Raw genomic sequence first — 21932 nt, 5'->3', positions numbered from 1 at the left:
TACTGTTTAAATTCTAATTATCGTGATAACCGTGTTTGATTACCGCACATTTAGTGGAAAAAACCCTTTGTAAAGATCTGCTTATATGTCAAATATTGAGTATAGTTTTAATTTATTACAATTTTGATTTTCTATACCTAATATTTGGAAACAATCACTGTAAAAAAAAAGTACAGTATATATATATAAAATACAGTTTTTTGCCCTAGCTTTAAATGAGATTTTGCTTTTTTTTTTTTTTTAATTTTTAAGGTTTTATAAAGAATATTTACATGTATTAAAACCAAATTACCTATAAATAATTATAAATAATTTTCAGTGAGACTCAGTTGTCCAATCCACTGATAAAACTGTATTTGGACAGTTTATCAGTGCTTATACATGTTATACATTCACAAAAATACAATTCAACATTTTGTTGTGAAACCTCCTGCAATTACAGAAGATATTTGTCAATTAACAAACAAGTCTGGTTCAACTTACAGAACAAATACTCTTTTATGGTGAACTGTCAGTAATTTTATCTCGTTTTATTTTTCTTTTACAGTATTGAACTTTAAAAACAGTTATTCTCATAGAATAGAACTAAATATTTGTGAAATTATGATACATTTGGAAATGTATTTTAACTGTATTTTTCTGTGAAAAAAGAAAAAAAATTCTTTATAGAAATTGAAATTTTATGGTTATTCACAGCTACAGTTTTATCGTGTTATTTTACATTTGACATGTAAAATCACAGTCTATTTTGTCATTTCATTGATATTTTCCTGTATCTTAAAAATGCAGGAAAAATCTGTAAAATAAACAGTGAAAATTCTGTTAAATTACTTTTTTTTTTTTTACAGTGAATATTCACTTTTAAAGTCTTTGAAAAGGTTCGTTAAGCATCTGTGTTATTTATGCAATACAGTATACATTTTTCAAATTGGATTTTATATATTTTTTTTGTGTTTTTTGTCCTTTTATGTTTTATAGTAGGTTAAAGTGAAAAATAATAGACAGATGAGATAGATGAAGTTGTGCTGAAAAAACAGATCCCAAACATGGGTATAGTAAACATTTGTTTATATAGTATATAAAGGCAAAATCAAAAGGACTGAAAACACACAAAATAGACTCAGACCACTAAGGGTTAATATTTGAATGTTTCTGCAACAGAAGGGACATTGTACCTATAATTTTATTTTGTTTATTATTTTTTTAGATAAAACTTGGTTAAATTATTTCAGTGTGTGTATTAGTACTTTTTGAACATTTTGAGCACAATTTCAATAATACCGCGATAATAATGATAACCATGATATGACATTTTCATATGGTTCCATCCCTAGTTTGATGCGTTTGACTCACCTTGGTCCCAGCAGCGCCCCCTGGGGTGCTCGTCGTCAGCAGGGTGCTATCGCAGTCGGCCCGTCTGCCACGCTGCCTTCCTCCTCCACAATGTGCAGCTTGTCTTCGTCGTCGGAGTCGGATCCGGCCTCCACCACATTATTGTAGTTGGTCACTGCACAGGAAGAGACAGGAGGACGCCGTCAGAACACGGAGCATCCACAGCTCACATGTACGACTTCATATGTGTCCAAACAGAATGCAGACATATGCACTTATTGATTATAAATACCGAACATGAGACAGGTTACATCATCTTTATTATAGAACAATTTTATGAGCTCAAGTTCCAAAGTGTTTTATGGAACCAACAGAACAGTTAGTACCAGTAAATACTCATGTAATCTGCACCGGAACCAGCCTGATGATGGGACTGTACAGGAACAACCATGACACAAGTAACGCAGAAAGTAGAGAATGACAGAAATATAGTCCTGTTTGTAACCAGGCGGTGTATCAGCAAGTGGACACAAACACAGTGGAGCAGTGGTCCCCAACCCCCGGCCCCTGGACCAGTACCGGTCTGTGGATCATTTGGTACCGGGCCGCAAAGAAAAAAAAATCCTGGTTAATATTAAGCAATTTTTTCCATTAGTCTTACGGAGATTTTTTTTGAATAGCGACCGTTTCTGCCCTCGCCTCCCAACCACTTTTGACTCTGGTGCGCCATTTAATGAATCAGTGGTAACTAGGGCCGGGCAAGTAAATGCGTTATTATCGCGTTAACACATTCATCAAATAACACCGACAATTTTTTAATCTCACGTTAATGCCGTTTTATTTTCAAACTCCTATTCTTCTGCTTGTGTGCATGTAGCATTAGCTTGGTAGATAGACAACAGGTTTACCAAGAAAAGCCGAACGCCAAAAACTTCTGTCCAAATCTGTTCCTGTAGACTCACTGTAAAACTGCAACATACAAACTAAATATGTCTGAGTTCTGTTCACTGTCTAAGTACATTTACATGGCATTATACATTTAAATGAATGGGAAAAAGATTGCTAGCTCAATGCTAACTTGAATGGGAAAATCGATAGACATGCTAACGATTAGCATTTACAGATTAATTTAAGATTTACAACGTCTTTTCATCCAGCAACAAAGGTTCACGTCAGAGATATTTGATACTATTCATTCTGACAACAACTGAACAGAAAATACTCACAGGCAAACGTTTTTGGGGCCATACAAACAGAGTGAAAGAAACGTGTCTGTTAGTTCCTTCTTCTGTCCGAACTGACTACGGGACACACTAAACCAGTAGGACATGTGGACAGTGGACACTTGGACACATGTAGTTCCAACAGGATCAACTTTAACTCTGATGTCTGAATGTAGTACGAGTGTGAGAAAGATGTGGATCTGAACAATAAAGAGCACAACAACAGGCTGTGTGTGTGTGTGTGTGTGTGTGTGTGTGTCAGTTGTGTTATGGGCTGAAGGAGTCAGTAGACGTCCAAACCCCACAGAGTTACAGGGTTATTACTGGAGTAAATCTAACTGACCCACTGTCTGCTTCATATGTGTGTGTGTGTTTTCTCTTGTCTTCTTTTCATTTCCACCCTGTTTCTCTCCATCTCTCAATTCCACCTGTGTTACTTCCCCCACTCCCCCCCCCATCCCTCTGTTCCACTGTTAGAGCTACAGATCCTCTCAGAGGCCAAATCAATTCTCCAGTGAGAGCAGCCCAGTCAGCAGAGGGCTGCAACACACACACACACACACACACACACACACACACACACACACACACACACACACACACAACCTGCATTCACTGGCTGAATATGCAGTACCAGTACAAAGCACCTGAACACTTTTTTCCTCCTCTCCCTCTCCCTCTCTCTCTCTCTGTGCCCCACTCGCCCACCTCTTTCTGAAGTGGTTGCTAGCGCCGTTTCATCGGAAGAGGAGGCGTTTCTGGGAGAATCGTGATCCTCCGTTTCAATCAATGAGAATAGTTGTGCTTCAGGTCTCTGCCTTTTCTGTTCACACTGTGCGGGTCATTACAACCGGTTGGCGTTCACACAGACTCAGTGGAGGGATGGGGGGTGAGGGATGGGGGGGGGGGGGGGGGGGGCAGAAGCGCTGTTATTTGGTGAGTGGTTGGCAGGGTCAACACCAGTGTACCACAGCTGTGTTTGGGTCTGTACTGGGGGTCTGTACCAAGGTTAGAAAAGTTTTGGATTTTCATCATATTTAGTTTTATTTAGTTTTGACTTTGTTCTCTAATTCAGATAATTTTAATTAGTTTCAGAGCAGGTTTTAGTTTTTATTTTGTTATTTCTAAATGCTAAGTTTTAGTTTAGCTTTAGTAAGTGCTTTTGGCGTCTCCTCGTCTTCTCTCTCGTCGTATTCAAAAATCCACAGGACTCTGCGCTCTCAAACTTTAGTCTCCATGTTTCCAGGTAGAGTGGGGATGAAAAGTTGACTCTAAACGACAAGTGACAAGAAGTGACGGACCGTTAAATATCATACGGTGCCAGCAGCTAAAATTGCTTGAGGGAAATAAATCGATTTCATATCAATCCGACATTGACAAAGACAAAAACACAGGGAGTTTTATCCATAATTTTTATCCATTTTAGTTAGTTTTGTAAACACACAATACAGTTTCAGTTAGTTATCGTTTTATTCTTTTAATTATAGTTATTTATTTCAGTTAACGAAAATGTTTTACAATTCTAGTTTTGGTCATTTCGTTAGTTTTCGTGAATGATAATAACCTTGGTCTGTACTTGTTTGGGTCTGTACTGTTTGGGTCTGTACTTGTACTTGTTTGGGTCTGTACTTGTACTTGTTTGGGTCTGTACTTGTTTGGGTCTGTACTGGGGGGTCTGTACTGTTTGGGTCTGTACTTGTACTTGGGGTCTGTACTGTTTGGGTCTGTACTTGTTTGGGTCTGTACTTGTTTGGGTCTGTACTGTTTGGGTCTGTACTGTTTGGGTCTGTACTTGTTTGGGTCTGTACTGTTTGGGTCTGTACTTGTTTGGGTCTGTACTGGGGGGTCTGTACTGTTTGGGTCTGTACTTGTTGTTGGGTCTGTACTGTTTGGGTCTGTATTGGGTCTGTACTGTTTGGGTCTGTACTGTTTGGGTCTGTACTGTTTGGGTCTGTACTTGTTTGGGTCTGTACTGTTTGGGTCTGTACTGTTTGGGTCTGTACTGTTTGGGTCTGTACTTGTTTGGGTCTGTACTTGTTTGGGTCTGTACTGTTTGGGTCTGTACTTGTTTGGGTCTGTACTGGGGGTCTGTACTGTTTGGGTCTGTACTTGTTTGGGTCTGTACTGTTTGGGTCTGTACTGTTTGGGTCTGTACTGTTGGGTCTGTACTGTTTGGGTCTGTACGTTTGGGTCTGTACTGTTTGGGTCTGTACTGTTTGGGTCTGTACTTGTTTGGGTCTGTACTTGTTTGGGTCTGTACTGTTTGGGTCTGTACTTGTTTGGGTCTGTACTTGTTTGGGTCTGTACTTGTACTTGTTTGGGTCTGTACTGTTTGGGTCTGTACTTGTTTGGGTCTGTACTGTTTGGGTCTGTACTGGGGGGTCTTTGTTTTCTTCATCCTCATCTGATCACCACTGGGATGGAGTCAGTACAGGATACATCCAACTATCAACGATATTCACGTTTCCACCCAGTGTTAGTCCAGAGGACTGGGGTTAGGGTTCAGGTGAGGACTAGGGTCAGAACAGAACAACTGCTGGACCCCCATCCATTTAAAAGGATCCATGTTATCATCAGACACAAAGTCAAACAGCAGCTGAAAACAGAACCAATCTTACTGTATTCAGAAGGAAGAAGCACACTGTTCAGCCTACTCACACATTTTAATTAGGGCTGTTAGAAAATATTGGTTCTGAAATATATTGCGATATTTCATTTCACAATACTGTATCGATATTAAAAAGTACTGTATGGATATTTTTAGGTATTTATTCAAATGCAGATTTTGTGGAGGTTCATTTTTGTTTTCTTTCTTTTCTGTTTATATTTTATTTATTCTTATTTCACACTCTTTTATTCAATAATGTCCGTTCCTTTGTTGGGATTGAACTAAAATACTGTTCTGATGTTAGTTCTGAACTAATAGAATATGAACATTTGAACAGGATCTGAAACTGGAATGTCTGTAAAACGGAATTTCAGTTTGAACACAAACATTTTGTGATACAACATTAGATCCTGTTGGGATCAAATAAAAATAGACATGGACAGCTTTAATGGACTTCTACATGATCACATAATTAAATATAGGAAAATGTACATGATTTACACTGAAAAATGCAAAATACAGAGGATGATATTACAATAAATGGTGATAAATCACTTCAGAAAAGTTATAAATCAATTTCCGAACTGTCAGAAAAGTAGTGCTGGGTCTTTAAAGGCTAAATGTGACCAGGTTTATAGGTGTGACATTCCCCTTAAATGAGCTGTAATATCCTTAGATTCATAAAGCATCATTGGAATGACTAACCCAGCACTGCCCCCCCCCCCCCACCCCCAGTCTGCCTCCACCATCCCCCTCCTCCATCCTCTGTCACTGCAGTTCTGCCAGGTGATGTATTGTGCGCTCAGCAGCCCCAACAGGGTGCAACACTTCATTGTGAAACAGAAGCTAGTTTAGGACGAGTCTGAGAGGCGGTTAGGGCAGAGCCACTCAGGTGTGGAGCTGAGGTCAGCTGTTCCGACGGCAACGGCAACACTCTGCGTCGGCAGTGTCAAGAGAAATGATCAACTATAAAGCTGTAGAGAGAAAATCAATGGGTGTGCAGAGGGATGTGGCGACTGGAGAGCACCGCAATAAAAAAGGGTGAAGCAAAGGAGGTGAAAGAGAGAGTAAAGAAGGGAGGTGTTTGTGGTGTGTGTGTTTGGGGGGGGGGGGGGTGGAGGTGGGAGGGGTGAAATGAGACGGGGTTCCTGTGCCAAATGGTGGCGGTGTTGAAACAAAAGTGTGTGTTCCAACAGGAGATGTAACACCTCGCATCAACAAAAGGCTGCAGTCCCTTCTGGCCGAGCGGCTCAGCGTTTGGACAGCTGGCCTCATTAGCGCTAACATGCTAGCACACAACAGGAGGATCACTCCTACGCATCTGACACAGAAAGCACCGGTAGGTGGAGGAGGTGACGAGGCCGACTTGTGAAAGTTTTCTTCTTACATAGGTTGCAACATGTTGAACACCTGTGAAAATAACAGCCTGTAACTGTGGATCTGTGACTGTGGGTAATATGACACAAACAGTTCACAAGAGTCCGCTACAGCAGGACGCACGGCTGCAAAGGAGGAAAGATCTGAAGCAGGGGTGTCAAACATGCGGCCCGGGGGCCAAATGCGGCCCACCAAAGGTTCCGATCTGGCCCCTGGGATGAATTTGAATTCCACAGTCAAGGCTGTGGAACTCATTTTAGTTTGGGTTCCACATACAGACCAGTACGATCTACAGCACAGAGGTCAAACATGCGGCCCGGGGGCCAAATCCAGCCCACCAAAGGGTCCAGTCCGGCCTGTGGGATGAATTATAAAATGCAAAAATTACACTGAAGATATTCACAATCAATGGTGTCAAAATCATTTTAATTCAGGTTCCACATACAGACACATACAGTCCAATTAGATCTGAAGTGGGTCAGAACTAGGGCTGTGTATCGGCAAGAATCTGGCGATACGATACAAATCACATTACTATGTTCACGATGCGATATATCACAATATCACAATATATCATGATTCTGTTAAAAAAGTGATTTTTTTGTTTGTTTCTTTTTTTTATGATTATTTCCTTGAAGAATTGAATTATACCAGAAATCTGCACAAATACTAAACACATTTTTATTTGATCTTAACAGGATCTAATGTTATATCACAAAATGTTCCTGTGTTCAAACTGAAATTCTGTTTTACAGACATTCCAGTTTCAGATCCTGTTCAAATGTTCATATTCTATTAGTTCACAACTAACATTAGAACAATATTTGAGTTCAATCCCAACAAAGGAATGAACATATTTAATTAAAGTGTTAAATTATAATAAAAAAACATAAACAAAAAAGAAAAATAAAAAAACTAAAATGAACCTCCACAATATCTGCATTTGAATAAATACCTAAAAATATCCATACAGTACTTTTAATATCGATACAGTATTGTGAAATAAAATATCGCGATATACTGCAGAACCAATATTTTCTTACACCCCTACTCAGAACCAGTAAAATATTATCATAATAACCTATAAATAATGACAACCCCAAATTGTCTCTTTGTTTTTTTGCTGTAAAAAAGTAAAAATACATGAAAATGTTTACATTACCAAACTACACTTTTACAAAAAATGTGAATAGCCTGAACAAATATGAACAAACGGAAATGTCTTAAGAAAAGTAAATGCAATTTTTTTTTTGCAATATTCTGCCTGTTACTAAATGTTTTGTGCAATTGTAACGCACATGTGTAAATGATAAACTGATAAACTGAGGCAGAACATTGTTAAAATTGCACTTGTTTTTCTTAAGACAACTCAAGTTGTTCATGTTATTCAGATTTTTAAGGAAACTTTGTAGATGTAAACCTGATCAGAATATAATTTTACTTTTTTCACTGTTACTGTTTCACTGGTCCGGCCCACGGCAGATCAAATCGGGCTGAATGTGGAACTGAACTAACATGAGTTTGACAGCCCTGATCTGAGACATCCTGGACCTACACAGTCCACATCCTCTGAGAAATTATGCACACTAAATGGACACTTCTTTACATTTCACACACAGGAAGTAAACACGGGACAGAAACAAGGTTTACAGGAGCAAAACATTCCACTTTTCAGACTTATCAATAAAAAACTGTGTTCCTACTTCTCTTTTTTACGTGGCTACTACATATGTACGTTTGACTAATACTCCTGTGTAGATACAGACTTGAAGTTTCAAAGTTTCATGTGCAGTACATTTTTTTATACCTTTTAATCACCATCTTGGACATTTCAGCACCGTCACATCCAAAAACCAGTCCACACCCAAGTCTTTCATAATCCTTTAAAGTAGGTGGACTTCTCCTTCTGACCACAAATGTGGGCTCGTCTTTCTCATCTCTTCTCAGCACTGGAAATGTATACCATGTGTGTCCAAGTCAAACACACAGAGCTGACCAGAAATAGACAAGTATATGACAAACTGGTTCAAAAATATATGATGCATATTCTGAATGTGCTGTACTGGCAAATAATATTGTACCAATGCATTAGTTCCCATGTTAATGACCCTGTCTGGGGAGTGGGACGGAACCGAACCAAGAGGAGGACCAACAGGAGCAGCTACATGAACCAGGACCAGGAGGAGCAGCTACATGAACCAGGACCAAGAGGAGCAGCTACATAAACCAGGACCAAGAGGAGCAGCTACAAACCAGGACCAAGAGGAGCAGCTACATAAACCAGGACCAAGAGGAGCAGCTACATAAACCAGGACCAAGAGGAGCAGCTACATAAACCAGGACCAAGAGGAGCAGCTACATAAACCAGGACCAAGAGGAGCAGCTACATAAACCAGGACCAAGAGGAGCAGCTACATAAACCAGGACCAGGAGGAGAAGCTACATAAACCAGGACCAAGAGGAGCAGCTACATAAACCAGGACCAGGAGGAGCAGCTACATAAACCAGGACCAAGAGGAGCAGCTACATAAACCAGGACCAAGAGGAGCAGCTACATGAACCAGGACCAAGAGGAGCAGCTACATAAACCAGGACCAGGAGGAGAAGCTACATAAACCAGGACCAAGAGGAGCAGCTACATAAACCAGGACCAGGAGGAGCAGCTACATGAACCAAGACCAGGAGGAGCAGCTACATGAACCAAGACCAGGAGGAGCAGCTACATGAACCAGGACCAAGAGGAGCAGCTACATGAACCAAGACCAGAAGGAGCAGCTACATGAACCAGGACCAAGAGGAGCAGCTACATAAACCAGGACCAGGAGGAGCAGCTACATGAACCAAGACCAGGAGGAGCAGCTACATGAACCAGGACCAAGAGGAGAAGCTAAAAATGAGTAAACAACAGCGTAAACAAACATATCAACACCTCCAGACAGATGTGGACCTGGGGACATGCCCACATCCACCAGCAGTTGGCACTTGGGCCGGAGGACTGTATCCATGGGAACATTTATGGAACGGTGAAAGACGGACTGACTCTGAAGAGGTTAGCAACACTGCTATGCTCGGGGTATTTCCGACATGCAAGTTATATGACCCACTGCGCTGTGGTCCCGCCCCTTTGCCTGGTGAACTCAGGTCCGCTGTGTAAAAGTCCACCTGTCTCACCTGTGTTCCTCCTCTGTCTGTGGAAATCAGACGATGGAAGAAAATATGGGGGGATCACCATCTCATCTTTTATCAGGATCTGTGTAAAAGTGGCTAATGAACTCATGGAACGGCTATCCACGAGGGGAGGGGAGGGAGAAATAACTCCGCCCCTAGTCTGAATCACTCAGATCATCTTGAACTGTTGTAAATGGTTGTGTGTGTGATGGTTTCCTCTGGTGACACAAGTTCAAGAACCTTGTTGCTTAGACATAGAAGTGGTTAAAGATGCTTAAATTTCTACCCCCCCCCCCCCCCCCCCCCCCCCCGACCATCAGTCGTCACCCTCTTCCCCCAACTCCCCCCAATGTAAAGTTCCCAGAGTCTACAGAGAGGCAGTGCCAGCCAGTCCATGTCAGCCACACTTAAATCAGTGTGCTGGGTGGGCAGAGGGGGTGTTGTTATGACACCTGCCAGCCTGGATCCATTACGGCAGTGGAATGGCTGATGGGAGGGGTTCTCCTGGGAGGGAGGGAGGGGTTCTCCTACCAAAAAGCCCAGCATTTCACCTTGTCAGGCGTGTGGTCATTTATCTGTCAAACCAGAATATGATGCACCTCACGTCTCTTTAAACTGGTTTGTTTCAGTCTTTAGTCTGTCTGAAGGGTGGACTGTACTATCTGACAGATGACATCCTTTGCAAGGTATTAATAGTTTTGGATTTTTCATTATAGTTCAGTTTTATTTAGTTTTGACTTTTTTTCCTCTAATTCAGTTATTTTTAATTAGTTTTTTGAGCAGGTTTGCTAGTTTTTTTTATTAGTTTTCGTTTTCTTCTAAAGGCTTAGTTTTACTTTAGTTTTCGTTTTTTTTTTATATCTTTTCTCTTCTTCTCTGTCGTCGTAGTCAAATAAATCCCAGACAGGACTCTGCTGCTTTCTCCCAACTTTAGTCTCCATGTTTCCAGGTAGAGTGGGGGTAACTAGAAAAGCACTCTGAGAGCACAGACCTCCACCAAGGCAGATCAGTGGCCTCCCCCCATTCACCACCAAAATTTAATCATTTGTTCCTTGTGCCAGTGTCAACATTTCCTGAAATTTTCATCCAAATCCGTCCATAACTTTTTAAGTTATCTTGCACACAGACAGACAGACAAACCAACGCTGGCAAAAACAGAACCTCCTTGGCGGAGGTAAAAAACTAAAATTAAACTAAAACTAAACTAAAACTAAGCATTTAAAAAAAATGAAAACTAATAAAAACTAACAAACCTGCTCTAAAAACAAAGTAAAACTACCTGAATTAAAGAAAAGTCAAAACTAAATAAAACTAAGCTATAATGAAAAATCCAAAACTATTAGAACCTTGGTCCGAAGGGGACATCTCATCCACGACCCCCCCCCCGCTCTGTCTTAGTCATGGGCAGGTCAGGCCCAGTCCCTGGAGAAGGGCTCGGGTTCGTTTCTAACCTCGCTCTGTGGTTTGTGTGAGTGACTGGTTTAATGACTGAACTGTAGGCGGGGACACAGAAACATCTACGACCTGTGAACAAACATTACTGTCGCAGACATGCTCTTATCTTGATTCATTACGTCTGCAGACACATGTAAGATACTCAAAACCTATAGGTCTAATGTGCAGGCCGACAGCCTCATTCCAGAATGTGTAGGAGGTATGTGTGGAATGTCCAACCAAAACACTTTTTCCCTGACTTTAGCTCTTAAAGAGACAGATCAAAGGGTGTGATGTGTTTCTGCTGCTAATTTCAGACGGCTGACTGACACATCCTCTGAGGTGATGTTGTTCTGCTCATGATTCGACAGACTGACTCATCATGTGCGGCAGAAACCGTCGCTCTGCCCTTCCACCTCTCTCTTGTGTCTCTATATTTAGCCTCGGTGCTAGCTCCCTCATTGAGGTACGCCACTTATCTCATTGGGCGCTCAGGGCCAGGCCAGGCAGGCAGGCGGCGGTAAAACGACCACAGGCATCCTCAAAGACGACAGACCCTGCCGTCACACAGTCTGCCCTTGCGGCGCTGCCATGCCATTTTCTCAGGGAAGCCGACCACTACAAAAACCCAAGCTCCGACCAAAGTAAAACAAAGCCTTGCCATTCAAAACCTCAAGTATGCCGTCTCAAGGTGAGGCGCCTGGTTCAGCGCTGAGGTAAACGGCGCTGGTTTTCTTAAAACAACAGCCTTCCTCCCACAGAGTCAGGAATGTCAACTCAAGTGCCGATAACAAAAGACAAAAAAAAAGGACTGGAGATTTTTTTAGAACAACTGAAAGGGTTCTACCTGACTTCTCTTTTACTTTATTCTAACTGATTATTCATGTTTTATTGATTCTGTTTTAATTGTGTGTTTTTAACTTGTTCTTTTCCATTTTTCTAAAATATTGTGAATATCCCTGGGTATGCATTGTTCTATATCACGGGTTTCAAACATGCGGCCCGGGGCCAAATCTGGTCCGCCAAAGGATCCAATGGCCCATAGGATGAATTGTGAAATACAAAATTTACACTGAAGATATTAACAATTGAGGATGTCAAAATCCTTTTAATTCAGATTCCACAAACAGACCAATTAGATTTCAAGTGGGTCAGAACCAGTAAACTACTATCATATTAAACCTATAAATAATGAAAACAGCAAATTTTCTCTTTGTTTTAGTGTAAAAAAGTAAAATTACATGAAAATGTTTATGTTAAAAAACTGTTATTTTACAAAAAATGTGAAGAACCTGAAATGTCTTAAGATAAGTAAATGAAATTTTAACAATATTCTGCCTGTTATTAAATGTTTGGTGTATTTGTAATTTATTATTATTATTTTTTTTTTAGTCAAAAAAAAAAAAAAATTTATTTTAATTTTTTTTATCATTATTATTATTATTATTATTATTATTTTATTTATTTTTTATAATGTAAGGTGTAACGCACATGTGTACAGGATAAACTGATAAACTGAGGCAGAATATTGTTAAAACTGCACTTGTTTTTCTTAAGACATTTCCAGTTGTTCATGTTATTCTGATTTTTGTAGATGTTAAAATTATCATGATTTCATTTTACTTTTTTCACTGTTATTATTTTACTGGTCCGGCCCACTGGAGATCAAATTGGGTTGAATATGGTCCCTGAACCAAAATGAGTTTGACAGCCCTGTTCTACACGAGTACATCTGCCCTGTCTTGCTTTGCCTAGTTTAGAGACATAATGTAAAATTGAAGTGTGAACTGACAGTCAAATGTCGTCACCCTGTGTGTTCGCAGTAGAGGGCACTAGGGGTCCCAACAGACGGATCTGGTACAGCTTTAGCTAAGTCTAAGTGTGTGCCAACCATACCAGAGGAGGACAGCCAGCTCCAACTACCACTCATATCCTGCACAGCCCTTCTCCATAGATACACAGCACAACACAACCCAAAAAACTCCCCAAACAACATCAAACGCCTCTTAGTCACTCTTCTATGTTAGGACAGAGAAGCAAAAAAGCAGAACCACTAGTACGGATCGGAGGTAAAAATAACCATAAACTCCTGACAAACATGCCCTTTTTTATTCATGTTAGTTCAGTTCCACATTCAGCTAAATTTGATCTGCGGTGGACCGAACCAGTAAAATAATAACAGAATAATACAGAAATAATGTCAACTCCAAACTTTTGTCTATGTTTTAGAGCAAAAAAAAGTAAAATTACATTATGAAAAGGTTTCCATCTACAAACTGTCGGTTCAAAAGATGTGAATAACATGAACAAACTGAAAAAATCTGTGTAATTTTAACAATATTCTGCCTCACTTTATCATTTACACATCTACATTATAACTGACAGATCACAGTGGATCTACAAATACACAAAACATTTAATAACAGACAGAATATTAGTAAAATTGCACTTACTTCTTTTAAGATATTTCAGGTAATGCACATTTTCTGTGAAATTATACTTTGTTTTAGTGTAAATATGAAAATACTTACATTTACAAACAGAAAAATTTGGAATTGTCATTATTTCTACATTATTATGATCGTATTTTACTGGTTTGACCCACTTGAGATTGAATTGTTCTGAATGTGGAACCTAAACTAAAAGGATTGTTCATATCTTCAGTGTAATTTTTGCATTTCACAAATTCATCCCAAGGGCCGGACTAGACCCATTGGCGGGCCGGATTTGGCCCCTGGGACGCATGTTTGACGCCTGTAGTATAAGAGTTAACAAAGACAACGGGTCAGGATCAAGGTTATTATCGTTAACGAAAACTAACGAAATGACAAAAACTAGAATTGAAAAAAACATTTTCGTTAACTGAAATAAATAAAAACTATAATTAAAAGAAAAAAACGATAACTAACTGAAACTGTATTGTGTGTTTACAAAACTAACTAAAACGGATAAAAAAATTATGGATAAAATTCCCTTCATTTTCGTCTTTGTCAATGTAGGACTGATATGAAATCGATTTATTTTGCTCTAGCAATTTTATCTGCTGTCACCATACAACACTTGACAGTCCGTCACTTGTGTTCACTTGTGGTTTCCAGTCGTCTTCTGGTCCCCACTCTACCTGGAAACATGGAGACTAAAGTTGGAAGAAAGCAGCAGAGTCCTGTCTGGGATTTATTTGAATACGACGACAGAGAAGAAGAGAAAGAGACGACTGAACTACAACTAAACTAATACTAAGCATTTAGAAAAAAAATGAAAACTAAAAAACTCGCAAACCTGCTCTAAAAACGAATTAAAATGAACCAAATTAGAGAAAAAAAAAAACATCAAAACTAATATAAAACTAAACTAGAATGAAAAATCCATAACTATTAGAACCTTGGTCAGGATTATTTCATCCAAGTCGAAGCACTTCAGCGACCTGTGGAGCAGAGGTCTGTTTCAGAGGTGAACTATAAGACAATGGACTGTTGTCTTCCTAATGATGCTGCTCACGGCTTTAGCATGTGAGCTAACGGGCCTCCGCAGGTCACTCATCTCCCATCTGATGAGCACTTTCCATGATAACACTAATGCTAACGGAGGCTATTGTTCCCTTAATCTGCCTGATGACACTTGGAAGTGCAAAGGAAGTCAGTGGGTGCTAATGGGGTGTTAAAAACAAAAAAAAAAACAATTCAGTGCACCTCAGAGATTGTGGAACGCTTTTCAAACAAGTGGAAAGAAAATTACAGCGTCTCCAATTATGCACTGTGCCCTGTAGGGCTGCATGCTTTTATTAGTCCAGTAGTCAGGTTAGTCCTAAGTAGGGATGTAATGATTACCGGTATAACAATAAACTGTGGTAAAATTGCAGATAGTCAGTATTACCATTTAAATTCTAATTATCATGATAACTGTGTTTGATTACCGCACTTTTAGGGGAAAAAACCCTATGTAAAGATCTGCTTTTATGTCAAATATTTGAGTATAGTTTTCATTTGTTACAATTTTAATTGTATTTACCTAATATTTGGAACCAATATTCACTTTTAAAGTCTCTGAAAAGGTTCGTTAAGCATCTGTGTGTTATTTATGCAATATATTATATACGTTTTTCAAATCGGATTTTATATTTTTTGTGTTTTTTGTCCTTTTATGTTTTTATAGTAGGTTAAAGTGAAAAAAATAATAGACAGATGATATAGATGAAGTTGTGCTGAAAAAAAAAGGTCCCAAACATGGGTATAGTAAACATTTGTTTATATAGTATATAAAGGCAAAATCAAAAGGACTGAAAAAGGGACAAAATAGGCTCAGACCACTAAGGGTTAATATTTGAATGTTTCTGCAACAGAAGGGACATTGTGCCAGTTATTTTTATTTGTGGTTTTTTTTGTGTTTTTTTTTTGTTAAATATAACTTGGTTAAATTATTTCAGTGTGTGTATAAGTACTTTTTGAACATTTTGAGCACAATTTCAACAAGAAAAGCAGAGCGCAGACCCCCACCAAGACAGATCTGCCCCCCCCCATCACCACCAAAATGTTATCATTTCTTCCTTGTGCCAGTATCAACATTTCCTGAAAATTTCATGAAAATCCATCCCTAACTTTTTGAGTTATCTTGCTAACAAACAAACAAACAAACAAACAAACACGCACACAGCAAAGTGATCACAATACCTCCTGGCGGAGGTAATAATACCACGATAATAATGATAACGTGATAATTTTGGTCACAATAACCATGATATGAAATTTTCCTATGGTCCCATCCCTAGTCCTAACACTACTGTGGTTCCTAAATGACCCACAGCCTGCATGTGCACTGAGGGCCAGTCTGAGGTTGCACTGCTCCGCATCATCATGGTGGTATTTCTCTGCAGGGCTAATGAACACGGTGATGAGCCACACATTCTGTCGACTGGGCGTCCTGGGAGACTTCTGCTTCTGGCTTCTGTCAGCTCTTCTAAATAAGGCCAGGTGGGCTGGTAAGGGACTACAGGGTGGGATCACACCACACACCATCCACAGCCCGTGCCCCGGCCACCACCGAGTTTATGGGAATGTCCCAAAGCCTGTTTATGTTGGAGGTGAGACAGCCCCATTCACGGTAATAACACTGGTGCACCTACGAGAGGGTGAAGAGCCTGCTCTGGATGTGGAGCTGCTCAGAGGCACATCAGCGCTAACATGACTCTGGTTGCACGTCAGTCACAGAAGCTAATGGACGAACTACCATAAGGAATGACTTCACATCCTACACATATAAAAGTCTGCAATAGACCATGTCAATGTAAAATATTCAATCACACAGTAAAAAAAATACAAACAAACAAACAAAAAAAAGTAATATTCCAGCAGCTGGGGTGCTGAAAAAATACTGTAAAACAACGGAAAATAACCATCTCATTAAAATACGGTAATTTTCTGTAATTAAAATACAGTTTTTTGCCCTAATTTTACATGAGATTTTGCTTTTTTTTTTTTTTTTTTTTTACTTTTTAATGTTTAATAACGAATATTTACATGTATTAAAACAATCAAATTACCTATAAATACATTCAAAAATAATTTTCAATGAGACTCAGTTATCCAATCCACTGATAAAAACTGTATTTGGACAGTTTATCAGTGCTTATACATGTTATACATTCACAAAAATACATTTATTCAACATTTTTGTTGTGAAACCTCCTGTAATTACACAAGATATTTGTCAATTAACAAACAAGTTGTTAAACTTACAGAACTAATACTTCTTTTACTGCTAATTGTCAGTAATTTCATCTTTTTTTTTTTACAGTATTAAACTTTAAATTAACAGTTTAATCTCATAAATAGAAAAAATATTTGTTAAATTATGATGCATTTGCAAATGTATTTGAACTGTATTTTTCTGTGAAAAAAAAAATCTTTTAAGAAAATGGAAATTTTATGGTTATTCACAGTTACAGGTTTTTCGTGTTATTTTACATTTGACGTGTAAAATCACAGTCTATTTTTGTAATTTCATTAATATTTTCCTGTATCTTAAATATTCAGGAAAAATCTGTAAAATAAACAGTGAAAATTATGTTAAATTACAGAATTTATTTTCAGTGCACAAATCCATTCAAACGCATAGGCTACCTGCATCTAGAACAGTGTTTTTCAACCTTGGGGTCGGGGCCCCATGTGGGGTAACCTGGAATTCAAATGTGGGTCCCCTGAAGAAAAAAGAAAAACCTACTAATAAAAAATATATGGTGAGTTGACAGAGACAATCCCAATTCATAAAAGACGTGATGAACTGTGGTTGTGAAACTGCAGCGCTGTGGTTCTGTTCATGTCAAATGTTCATTGTGGTCGGTTTCAGATGCTGCAGCTCTGTCATGATTCAGAATTTGAGTTATTGTTTGTTCAGTATCAATTTGCAGCCTTGAATGAACGAATGAATGAATGAATGAATTTATTTGGTTTGTACATCAATCATTGCACTTAGTAAAACAATTATAACAAGTGTTCAGAGAACGCAAACCTCCACCAAGCCCCCGAACAGTGTGCATGTGTGGATCGACTATTTCTGTTTAAATTCAACAGTTTCCAGGTTGTTCCATACAGCAGAAAAAGTTGAAGCTTGGTACCAGTCATGTGTCTGTCCAATATATTAAACTCCAAACAATATTTGTTGAGTTCTAATTTTAAATGTGTGGTAAATGGGATTTTCAGTGTTAAATGTAAATGTCCACAGAGTCCACATTCCACAGTGGATGTGGACAATTTTGTGCCAGATACAAGAGATTGTTCTAAGCTACAGGTGGATCCAATTGGAGGCTAATCGGAGTCGGTTTGAATTTTTTAATGAATTTTGGAAAATTGCTCAGTGATGACAGATGGACAACTGTAGATGTTGTGACCTTGCTGTGACCTTGAACTTTGGCCTACTGGGACCAAAATGGACTGGGTTGGTCCCAGGGCCTAGGCCTATCTGTGGGGAAGATTTGGGAAAGATGGGTGGAAGAGTTTTACACTGAAGATGAGAACAAACAAACAAACAAACAAACAAACAAACAAACAAACTAACTAACTAACTAACTAACAAACTAACTAACTAACTAACTAACTAACTAACTAACTAACTAACTAACTAACTAACTAACTAACTAACTAACACACAAAGCAAAGTGATCACAATACCTCTTGGCAGAGGTAACAAATACATTTTAGCAAGAAAAAAAAAGTCACTATTTTGAATTTGTGATGTTAAATGGGGTCACGAGTTAAAAAAGGTTGGGAACCAGTGATCTAGAACCTGTGAACCATCCCTGTTTGTCCGGTAGTGCAGAGGTCTGTTTCTGTAGATCTGTGGTGCCAGTCCCATCCCAAACATCCACCCCAGTTCCAAACACTGCAGCCAGGTGACGGACGAAGCAGTGGAAGAGGTGGAAGAGCATGATGACAAAAAAAAAAGAGAGGTGAGCAGAGGAAACATCTGCTGTAGAAAACCTCCAGCCACGCTTCCGGCAGCCACCTTCCTTCTGCTCTGCCTTTTTTACCTCTCACTGCTCTGCTTTTATGCCTCTTTACGCTTCATCTGTCACTGTTTCTCACTGTTTCTCACTGTTTCTCTGTCAGTGGACTATCAGTTATACAGGCCACGAACAGCTCAGTGTGGAACTGGAGCTCCATCCTGCATTTTCCTTGATATTATTCACCGATTGCTGCACTGGAAATAACCCCAAAACCACAGAGACAACACAAAAACAGCAAGATAAATATTTAGCCAGCGCCGGAAAGCATCGTCACACCTGGATAAACAGTTTTTTTCCGTCTGTTAGTGACAGTTTAAAGCAGTGTTTTTCAACCTTGGGGTCGGGACCCCACGTGGGGTCGCCTGAAATTCAAATGGGGTCACCTGAAATTTCTAGTAATTGATAAAAATAAACATAAAAATAAAAACTTACTAATAAAAATATATGGTGAGTTGAGAGAAACAATCACAACACATAAAAGACAAACTGTGAAGCTGAAACTGCAGCACTGTGGTTCTGTTTATCTGTCTAATGTTCATTGTGGTCTGTTTCAGATGCTTCAGCTCTTTCATAATTTTATATATAATTCATAATTTTCTCCTTGGCTTTTGAAACCACATGAGATGTTTGAATGTATAATTTTTATTCAATTGTTTTATTTGGTATTGGTTTATTTTTCTTATTTGTTGTTTTTAATCGTACAGCTTTTTATGCTTTAATCTATTCTTGCATTTTATTCTTTTATTTTGGTTTTATCTATTCTTCTGTATTTCTTATTTATTTATTTGTATATTATTTTTTTTATTTTTAATTTTATTTTTACAGTTGCTCTATGTCTTTTAATCTATTCTTGCATTTTACTCTGTTATTTTGGTTTTTATTTTATTTTCTGTACAGCACTTTGGTCCACTGTGGTTGTTTTAAAGTGCTTTACAAATAAAGTTGGATTGGATTGGAAAATTCATAGTTTGAGTTCTTGTTTGTTTGAGTATTAATTGTCAGCCTTGTAAATCACAGCTGGACTGACTGTACAGATCCTGACCAAGGAAAATAAAATTCTCCCTTTGTGCAGTAATCTACACCTGGATTTACTGCCTCTGTCTATAATAATATACATCATATAGACTAAATGTCATCTAAAATTACCGTTTATTTGCAACATAGTATAGCAAACTATTACATAATCAAAAATAAATACATTTTAGCAAAAAAAAATAAATTCTCAGTTTTGAATGTCTGGGATCGCCAGAAATGTGTGATGTTAAAATGGGCTCATGAGCTCAAAAAGGTTGGGAACCACTGGTTTAAAGTGAAGTCCAACATCTCGGTGATGCCAACCCGACACAAAGCTGGCTAATGCTGCGTTAGCCTCCGTCAAACCTCATTGGAGTGTCACAAGCAACATGAAATGTCCCTGTCACCTGTGCTGTCAGACTGCATTCAGCCTGCAGTTACAGACTCACAGGTTTGAAAAGCTGCACGCTGGTTTAACAGTCGACCTAGCCTTTGGTTTTTGTCCGTTTGTGTGTCGGGTTGACATTGTGAGTGGAAGCTGTGTGGGATATTATTAGAGTCACCACCTAAAGCCTTCAGACTGGGTAAATGTAGTCAGTTACATCAGGAGCTTCCAACTTCATTACACAGACTGCTTTTTTTTTGACCTCAGCACTAATGTCAGCGCCGTGGAACATGGACAGGGGACGCCGGTCCTAGGGGTGGAAGAAAATATCGCTTTCGCAATATACTGCAATATTTAATTTCACAATACTGTATCGATATTAACCCTTTGATGCATGAATTATGAGGACCTTACTGAGTGTTTTTTTTCCTCTTTAGGCATGAAAAAAAAAACTATGTGATTGAATTTTTTTAATGAAGCTATTTTTAATGGAGTTACAAAAATGTCCACTCAGCTGGACACCATGCGTTTAATTTGTAATAACGTCCGATAATGTAATAAATTTGCCATTTTTAAAATGTAATCGGCCAACAACATAATAACTGGCCAACAACGTAATACAAGTCTTGAACCGATAATGAAATAACTTTTGGCCAATTACATAATAACTTATTACGTTATTGGCTGGTGATTGACAGAGAGAGAAATTTTATCACAGTTAAATCTAATAAATGAAACTTAAATACAGTGGTATTAATATATTATTACGTTACAGGCTCAGTTATTACATTTGCAAAGAATTTTTTTTTACCAGGCCAATAATATAATAACTTATTACGTTGTTGTCCAAATGTTATTACGTTATCAGTTCCAAGCTTTTATTACATTATTGGCCTATTACATTTTAAAAATAGCAAATTTATTACATTATCAGCTGATATTACGTTATCAGTTGTTATTACGTTATTATTATTATTGGCTTCTACAAGCAAAGAAACATGTATTTAAAATGCAATATCAGAAAGTGATAAACTGTGAAAACTTTGGAATATTTTTTTTTTTTATGCTGCTAATCTGATGTTTCTCACATTTTAGCATACTCTAATACTAGTTATTACTCACTTCATGGAGATAATATGCAAAAAAACCCAACTTTTTGTTTACGAAAACGGTTAATTACAGTCTAATAACAACTAGCAATTGATTTACACTCAAACGTGTTACTACAGATCAGGTTTAGCAAGAACAGCACAGTTACAGTAACAGTATGAATGTCATTGTATGGGATGGTGCATAAACGTCCACTGTGATGGCTGATAAGGAACTAAAACAACAAAACCCATGAATATACTAGAGAACAGCTGGAGAATAAGTGTCCACTGTAGTGACCACTATGCATGAAAGGGTTAAAAAGTACTGTATCAACATTTTTAGGTATTTATTTAAATGGAGATATGGCAGAGGTTCATGTTGTTGTTTTGTTTTGTTTTGTTTTTTTTATTTGCTCTTTTATTTCTATATTGACATTGGTGTTTTACTCTTGTTTGTATAATAAAAAAGTAGTATTGTGATATTGCAGATCATGCATATACTTTTTTTTAAACTGATAACACTGTTTTATAACATAATGGTTATTTGAATCATCCTAACAGCACTTTTTACTGTCTAAGAAGCAGATGTTAGTTCCTTGCATTAAAATAGTGTTCTGATGTTGGATAAGCGATTTATTTTGCTCCAGGAATTTTATCTGGCGGCACCATACGGTACTTCAATGTTAGTCACTTGTGTTCTCTTGTGGTTTCCAGTCTTCTGGTCCCCACTCTACCTGGAAACATGGAGACTAAAGTTGGGAGAAAGCAGCAGAGTCCTGTCTGGGATTTATTTGAATACAAC

At 38.4% G+C, this 21932-nt stretch overlaps 1 pseudogene; it reads right to left on the bottom strand.

Moving 5' to 3' along the window:
* LOC115411089 (zinc finger E-box-binding homeobox 1-like) overlaps positions 1–10254 on the bottom strand; it is a 39959-nt pseudogene extending 29705 nt beyond the window's left edge.
* Between the last annotated feature and the right edge of the window lie 11678 nt (positions 10255–21932).

Source organism: Sphaeramia orbicularis, chromosome 20 (assembly GCF_902148855.1).
Source record: "Sphaeramia orbicularis chromosome 20, fSphaOr1.1, whole genome shotgun sequence".
NCBI classification, from domain to species: domain Eukaryota; kingdom Metazoa; phylum Chordata; class Actinopteri; order Kurtiformes; family Apogonidae; genus Sphaeramia; species Sphaeramia orbicularis.
This window is presented reverse-complemented; position numbering and strand designations above follow the sequence as displayed.